Source organism: Capra hircus, chromosome 15 (genome assembly GCF_001704415.2).
Source record: "Capra hircus breed San Clemente chromosome 15, ASM170441v1, whole genome shotgun sequence".
NCBI classification, from domain to species: domain Eukaryota; kingdom Metazoa; phylum Chordata; class Mammalia; order Artiodactyla; family Bovidae; genus Capra; species Capra hircus.
Window position 1 is genome coordinate 52317158 of NC_030822.1, and position 6264 is coordinate 52323421.

At 56.0% G+C, this 6264-nt stretch overlaps 1 long non-coding RNA gene across 1 annotated transcript; it reads right to left on the reverse strand.

Annotated features, from left to right (window-relative positions):
• LOC102178464 lies at positions 3208-5742 on the reverse strand. The gene is made up of 4 exons (XR_310562.3): positions 5088-5742; positions 4532-4824; positions 3680-3745; positions 3208-3420 (listed from the first exon to the last, which is right to left on the reverse strand). It is a non-coding gene; the product is annotated as an uncharacterized LOC102178464 (long non-coding RNA).

The following is a 6264-nucleotide window of genomic DNA, read 5'->3' on the forward strand; positions in this document are numbered from 1 at the left end:
TTCTGGTTAGTGGGTTGGTTGGCAGCTACTTAGAGGGTCACTGGGGTGGTACAATGGCATCATGTACAGTAGGTGATGTGCTGGCTGCTGGTTCCTGGATTGGTTAGTGAGATGATGGCTTGATTGGCAGGTTGGCAGACTCTGGTGGCTGATGGGTTAGTTGGAGGGTTGGTGCTTTAGGACATGGGGTTAGCACCACGTCATAGGAAAGGACAAGACCAGAGGAAGCCCCTACAGTGAGACTCAGCCTCTATTTCTGCCCCACCCGCAAGGGCCCATCCTGCACCCCAAGCTGGAATCCTCAAGGCCATGCCATGCCTACTGGACCACGTCCACACAAAGAAGCAGAGGCTGAGGAGGGCGCATCTGGGGAATGTGGAGAATGGCCCGAGAGGACAAGCTCAGGCTGGCCCTTTACCATGCATGCCCCTGCAGTCCCTGACAAGGCCTCCGAGGGACCACCTGACTACCCAGCACCCATGGTGGCTTCCAGGAAAGGGATCAGAACTCCTTGTCCTTCAGGATGGATCTGTGCTTCTGCCCCATGAGATCTCCTGAGACACTGACCCCAAGCATGGACTTCTTTTAGGTGCTGGAGGACCCCTGACCCCAGCAGCCTGGGAGTCTCTGCTGTTTCTTCTTCTACCCTTTTGCCCACCAGGACCTCTGAGCCCCGCCAATCCCTGTCACCCTCCATCCTCAGCGCTCCCTCTGCCCCACGATCCCCACCCACACCACCCCCCCTCCCACCCCCAGCCTGGCCTTGAGGCTTGGACTGGAAATCAAGAGGCCTTGGTCCCTCCTCACCCTCCCTAGCCACTTCTTTGGACCTCACCCTGGTGACTCTTAGGTGGCCTGGCCCACACCCCAGCCAGAGACACCGAGACATTTCCAAACTGCATATTTTGAGAATCAGAGAAAAGGAGATTTCAGAAGGAAATTGCTTTCTCCCCTGCTCAGCCCAGATGGGCTATTTTTTCACTTGTCTTCCCCCCTCCTCCCCCCCACCCTGCCGCCACTTACAATCTCAATAAAAAGTGAAATTATGTCTAAAGCTTTTCCCTGGGTTGGGGCCAGTCTCTAGCCCTCCTGAGCCTGGGATGCACCAGAGAAAGCCATGCCCCGGGGGGCGGGGGGCAGGCATACCACTTCCAGTCCGGACAGGCTCTGTTGTAGCCACCCACTACCACTGAGCCCAGAGCCAAGCCCTGGGAGCTGCAGGAGGAGGGTGCATGGGGGTGCTACCTCACACTCAGACCTGCCACCACCCCTGCCAGCCCCCTTCCCTCCCTCCTGGCCTCGGGTCAGGAGCAAGGCATCTGATTCCTCACATCACTTCAAGACCGATGGCTACCTGAGCCAGGCTCTGCAAGCCAGTATCCAAGCCAGGAGGCCAAGGTCCTGCCCAGCTCGGAAAGTCACTTCCCCTCTCACAACCTCAGTCTTCTCCCCGAGAAGGGGCGTGGTGAACCCGGCACTACCGGCTCAGAATTGAGGGCAGCCTCAATGCAGTGATGTGTGACCAGCGCCTTGCAAAGTGACAGCCTCCTGTTTCTCAACCACGCAGGCCACGCTGCACACCACGCTGAGTGTCTTAAACACTTGGTCTTGTTTTGTGGTCAAAAGATCCCTAGAGGGATTTCCCTGGTGGTCCAGAGGCTAAGACTCCACACTCCCAATTCCTGGTCAGGAACTAGTAATAGATCCCGCATCTGCAACTAAGAGTTCACAAGGCACAACTAAAGAATCTGCATGTAGCAACTGAGACCCGGTGCAGCCAAATAAATAAAAATAAATATCGGAAGAAAAAAAAAAAAGAAGCCCACATCTGGATCTGTTATCTCATCAAAAGATAAAGAATCAAGGCTCAGAGAGGCTAGGGAGCTGCCCAAGGTCACGCAGCAGACAAGGTGAGGCATTAGACCTCAAGTCCCTGTTCTTAACCTTCGCAGAGTGTTGTCAGGCGCTATTTTGTGTTTCTTCATTGGAGCTTTGGAAGAACTGTCATTCAGGAAGAACTGTCATTCCAGAAGAACTGTCATTCCAAGAAATAAGCAGAGAAGGAATTTTAGGCTATGCACGTAAGAAAGAGATATAGGGGTGGGAAGAACCTTCTAGACTGTCACAAATGATAATAATAGTGGCTACCACTTACTGAGTACTTACTGTATGCAGACATTTCGCTGAATTTTTAGGTAATCTTAATCTTTACAACAGCTCTGTGAGAAGCCTTATCCCCAGTGTGCAGATGCTAACACTGAGGCACAGAGAAGTTACTTGTTTAGAAGTACGTGACTATTAGCAGTGACCTCTTACAGCCTCAGCAATGGCACCAAGGAAGTTGCTACCCGTACGGAGGCTCCCCTTCTGGGTGTGTTAGGGGGAGGAGGCTGAGGGTCAGAGTGAGACCTTCCAAACAAGAGCCCACAGTGAGGGTGTCTTTGCCTCTGGTTTTCAGGCCAAAGTCCCCTTCTCTCTTGGTCACACCCCTGCCCAACCCCCAAGAGTCTAGTTAGTTGTTCAAAGCTACAGTGATGGCGGAGGGAAGACGTGGTTCCAGACTGAGAGACACGGGCGCATCTGTGACCCACTGGCCAGCTTCCCATCCCCCAGCCAAAGCTTCCTCATCTTCCCCTGAATGACCCCACCTCTGGCCTTCTGTGCCAATTGCTCAAGCCCATCTATCCCTTCTCCTGTCCCCAAACTTCAGATGCAGAGGTCGCCCCAGCCCCGGCGATGGTAAGAGGGGGCCAAGGACAAATGGCCCATGCTTTGACCCCCGAATGAGGCTGTGAAGCCCACAAGACTGGCCAGCGGGGGCTGGGGAGGGGGGAGTTTATCAGGAGGTGACAGGCTGGTGACAAAATAGACCAGGGCCAAGTGGTCACTGGGCTGTGGCTGAGCAGATCAGATTGACCCTTGAAGAGGGCCTGTCAGGAGGGCCGGCAGGCGGGACCCTCCTCCAGCACAGGAGGTTTGTCACTGCAGCTTCCTCCCTCTGGGGACCCTCTGTCTCCTCTTGGCCCCCTGTCTCCAGGGAGAGCCAGCCCCACCCCGCCCCACACACACACATATGCGCACTCATCCCTAAGCAGTCATCTCTGTATGTCTTGCTGCCCAAAGATTCTGAAGTAGTTTACAAGAATGTGTACAGTAAGATTTAACATATAAATGATTTATTTCATCAAAGCGAAAGAGTAGTGGGGCCCCATCTTCAGCCATGCCAGTGAGAAGGCAGGTCCAGAAGGGACTGAAGGAAGCAGGCAGCAAAGTCACCGAGCTAGAGGTGAAGGTGCCAGAGCCAGAGAGCCAGGGTGCAGAAGAGGGACCAGGAGGAAGCGCCGGCCAGCCACTGCCCGGTGTCCCGGGCCAGTCCACCAGACGCCACGCAGACCTGGGATGAGTGTCCCTTTTCTGAATCTGAAAAGATCCAGAAACAAGATTCAGGGAGAAGAAAAGTAGAATAACGAAGAGAGATCAAGGGGGCAGTTTTAGTACTCAGAAAATTCACAAACTTAGCTCTGGGCTTGGGGGCAGAAAGGAAATCAGTGACAATCCCCCCAGGGACCCAGAAGGTGAATGCTCAGCACTAGAACACGAACATGTCCGCCCAACTTGCCCATTACCGTTCCCACAACACCGTGGATAGGCTGGCACACAGTAGGTTCTCCATACATACATGGAATAAATGCGTGACTGAAGATCAGTTTCTCAACACAGGCTGACGTTTTCCCAGGGCATAGGTCTAAGAGAAAAGTTATCCTCTGTGGGCCATCCTCAACGGGCCGCGGAACACTCTCAGGGGGATTCACTCGTCCCTTCACTCGCTCGTTCACGCATCCGTTTACCCACTTACTGTTCATTCACCCACTCCCTTACGTCATTTCTTCACGCCCACATTTGTCCATTTATGCACTCACTCACTCACTCACACACTCATTCACTGAGACCCCACATTTATTGAGGCCTTCCTAGTGAGCACTACTCTGAGGTGAATCCGTGAACGAAATCTCAGTGTTTCCTGCCCTCGGGGAGCTTTCACTGTGTGAGCCGGAGCCAAAGGTATACAGTGAATGTGGATAACTGAGTAACCAGCATGCTTGATGCCGGGGGGAAAATTCAAAGTGCACTGGGTGGGGCTGAGTGACACTTCGGCAGAGGCCTGAAGGAGGTGACAGAGTGAGCCAGGAGGACACCTGGGAAAGAAAAGGAGGCCCCGGGGAGGCTGCCGGCCTGTGTGGTCGGGCGGCTGGCACAGGTGAGCCAGGCACGGCCAGGTGGGCTCACAGCTGCTGTGCTGAGCACAGACTGCAGGGGACACGGGAGGGAGTGGAGACCAGGTGGAGGGGCATGGCCAGGGTGGCAGCTGACAGTCAAAGAGGCTGGATTTCAGCAGTATTGGGGGGCTTAGGGGGCGGGCACTTATCAGGTATGGGTGGTGAGGAAAGGAGGGGAGTGGGATGCCCCACCTGGCCCTCATGGAGGGAGGGGGAATTTGGTGCCAGACACAGCAATTCCCCCAGGGGCTCACCTCAGCAGGCGTCCTCAACCCCAGTCCCAACCCAGAAATGCAGAGCTGGCCACCGGCCTGAGAAAGGACCACAGTCTGCCCAAAGGCCTCCTGAGAGTGACTGCTTCCATCCCGGCTCCACACTCTGCCAGGAACCCCCGGGCAGAGCGCAGCGCATTCCTCTGTGACCTCAAGTGGACAAGATGAGACGGGCTGGGGGCTGGCCAGAGGGATGTGTGCTCCTGAACAGCCGTGCTGCTTCCTTCATCCACCTGCCTAGGCCTGGGAGTGGAAAAAAACCAACGACACCTGGTCTAGGAGGAAAATGAAGAAAGAACAGATGAAGCTAGAAATAGGAGCACTTGCGGTGTGCCAGGATCTGTGCCAGGCATGGCCCTCATCCCCCGTCCTGACAACCACCCAGCCAAACAGGGACAAGACCATCATGCCAGCTGCAGCGCCCCTCCTCTCCCCCACACACCCCAGGACACGTCTCCCTCGACCCCATGGGACCCTGAGCCAGACACTCCCTCCAGGCCTGGCCCCTCTGCCGGCGCCGCCTCTCCAGCTCACTTACTCAGAAGGGCTTCTTGTGCAGACTCTGGAGTCCACGATGGCACGGCAGGCAAGCTGAAGGCAGCGTAGACATCTGTGATGACGCCCTGGGTCAGGCCAGCATGGCCCAGCTCTCCGGGTCCTAGAGCCGGTGAGAAGTAGGGAGGAGGGAGCGGACGCTGGCAGGCGAAGCAAGGATGAAATATTGATGCCCGCGTCCTGGTAAAGCAGAGAATGCCGCTTGTCCATGAATAAAAGATGGGCCGGAGGAGCAGGCCGGGCAGCAGATTAATTAATCTAAGTGAGCGCTCTGCCTTGTGCCATGGGGGAGGGGGCGGCGGAGTAAACAGCCCCGCAGGCCTGGGGCGGGGGCCAGCAGAAGTCCTCTGTGCCAGGCGGGCAGCTGTTTATAGCAAGGACACAAGCAGCGCATCCGCGCCAGGCCCAGATGGGCAGGGAGAGGGACAGAGGCAGCCAGACTGTCCAGCACCGGCCTGGCCTCTCTGCCCCACACCCGTGGGGGACCACGAGAGAAGGCAGCTTCCAGGGCAGGTGTGGGGTCTCTGAGGTTGGAAATGGGGGACTCCTTCGTCCTTTCCTGCTGCCTCCATTTCTTCCTCAGGGAAACTGTGAGAACCTGGATAAAAGAGGGGGGAAGGGAGGGAAAAGGTCAGAGCCAGGAGGTCTAAGATTTGGCAGAGAAAGTTGGGCCCAGGCTGGCATCGCTCTGAGAGAGGTGGGCAGGGATGGAGGACCGTGAGGTCTAAGGCCTGGGAAAGGGTTGGATGGTGCTATAGCTGTAACCGCCCTTGGAAATGCTAAACCCAAGATCCCCACAGCTTCTTGCCTTCAACATAAGGTGGAAAATGTGTTCATGGAGAGAGGGGCTCACATCTTCTCTAAGGTGGCCACGGTGTGGCGGCAGTGGTTTTACCAAGGATGGCACTCACGACCTCCACCTGTATTTGTCTTCCTGTGTGTGGCTCTTGATAGCTTATGTTTCCTGAAGGTTACACCAGGACTTTGTGGGAAGGGTGGCAATGTCCTTCATTACAGTCCTCACTCCAGGGTCCTGCAGGAGAACGTTCCCTCCGGGATCTGAAGTGTCCTAGCAACACCCCCAGGAGGTGGCTCCTCCCCAGCCTGAGGGTGGCTCCTCCGCCCCCACCAGCCTCAGTGGAACCAGGGTGCCTCTTGCT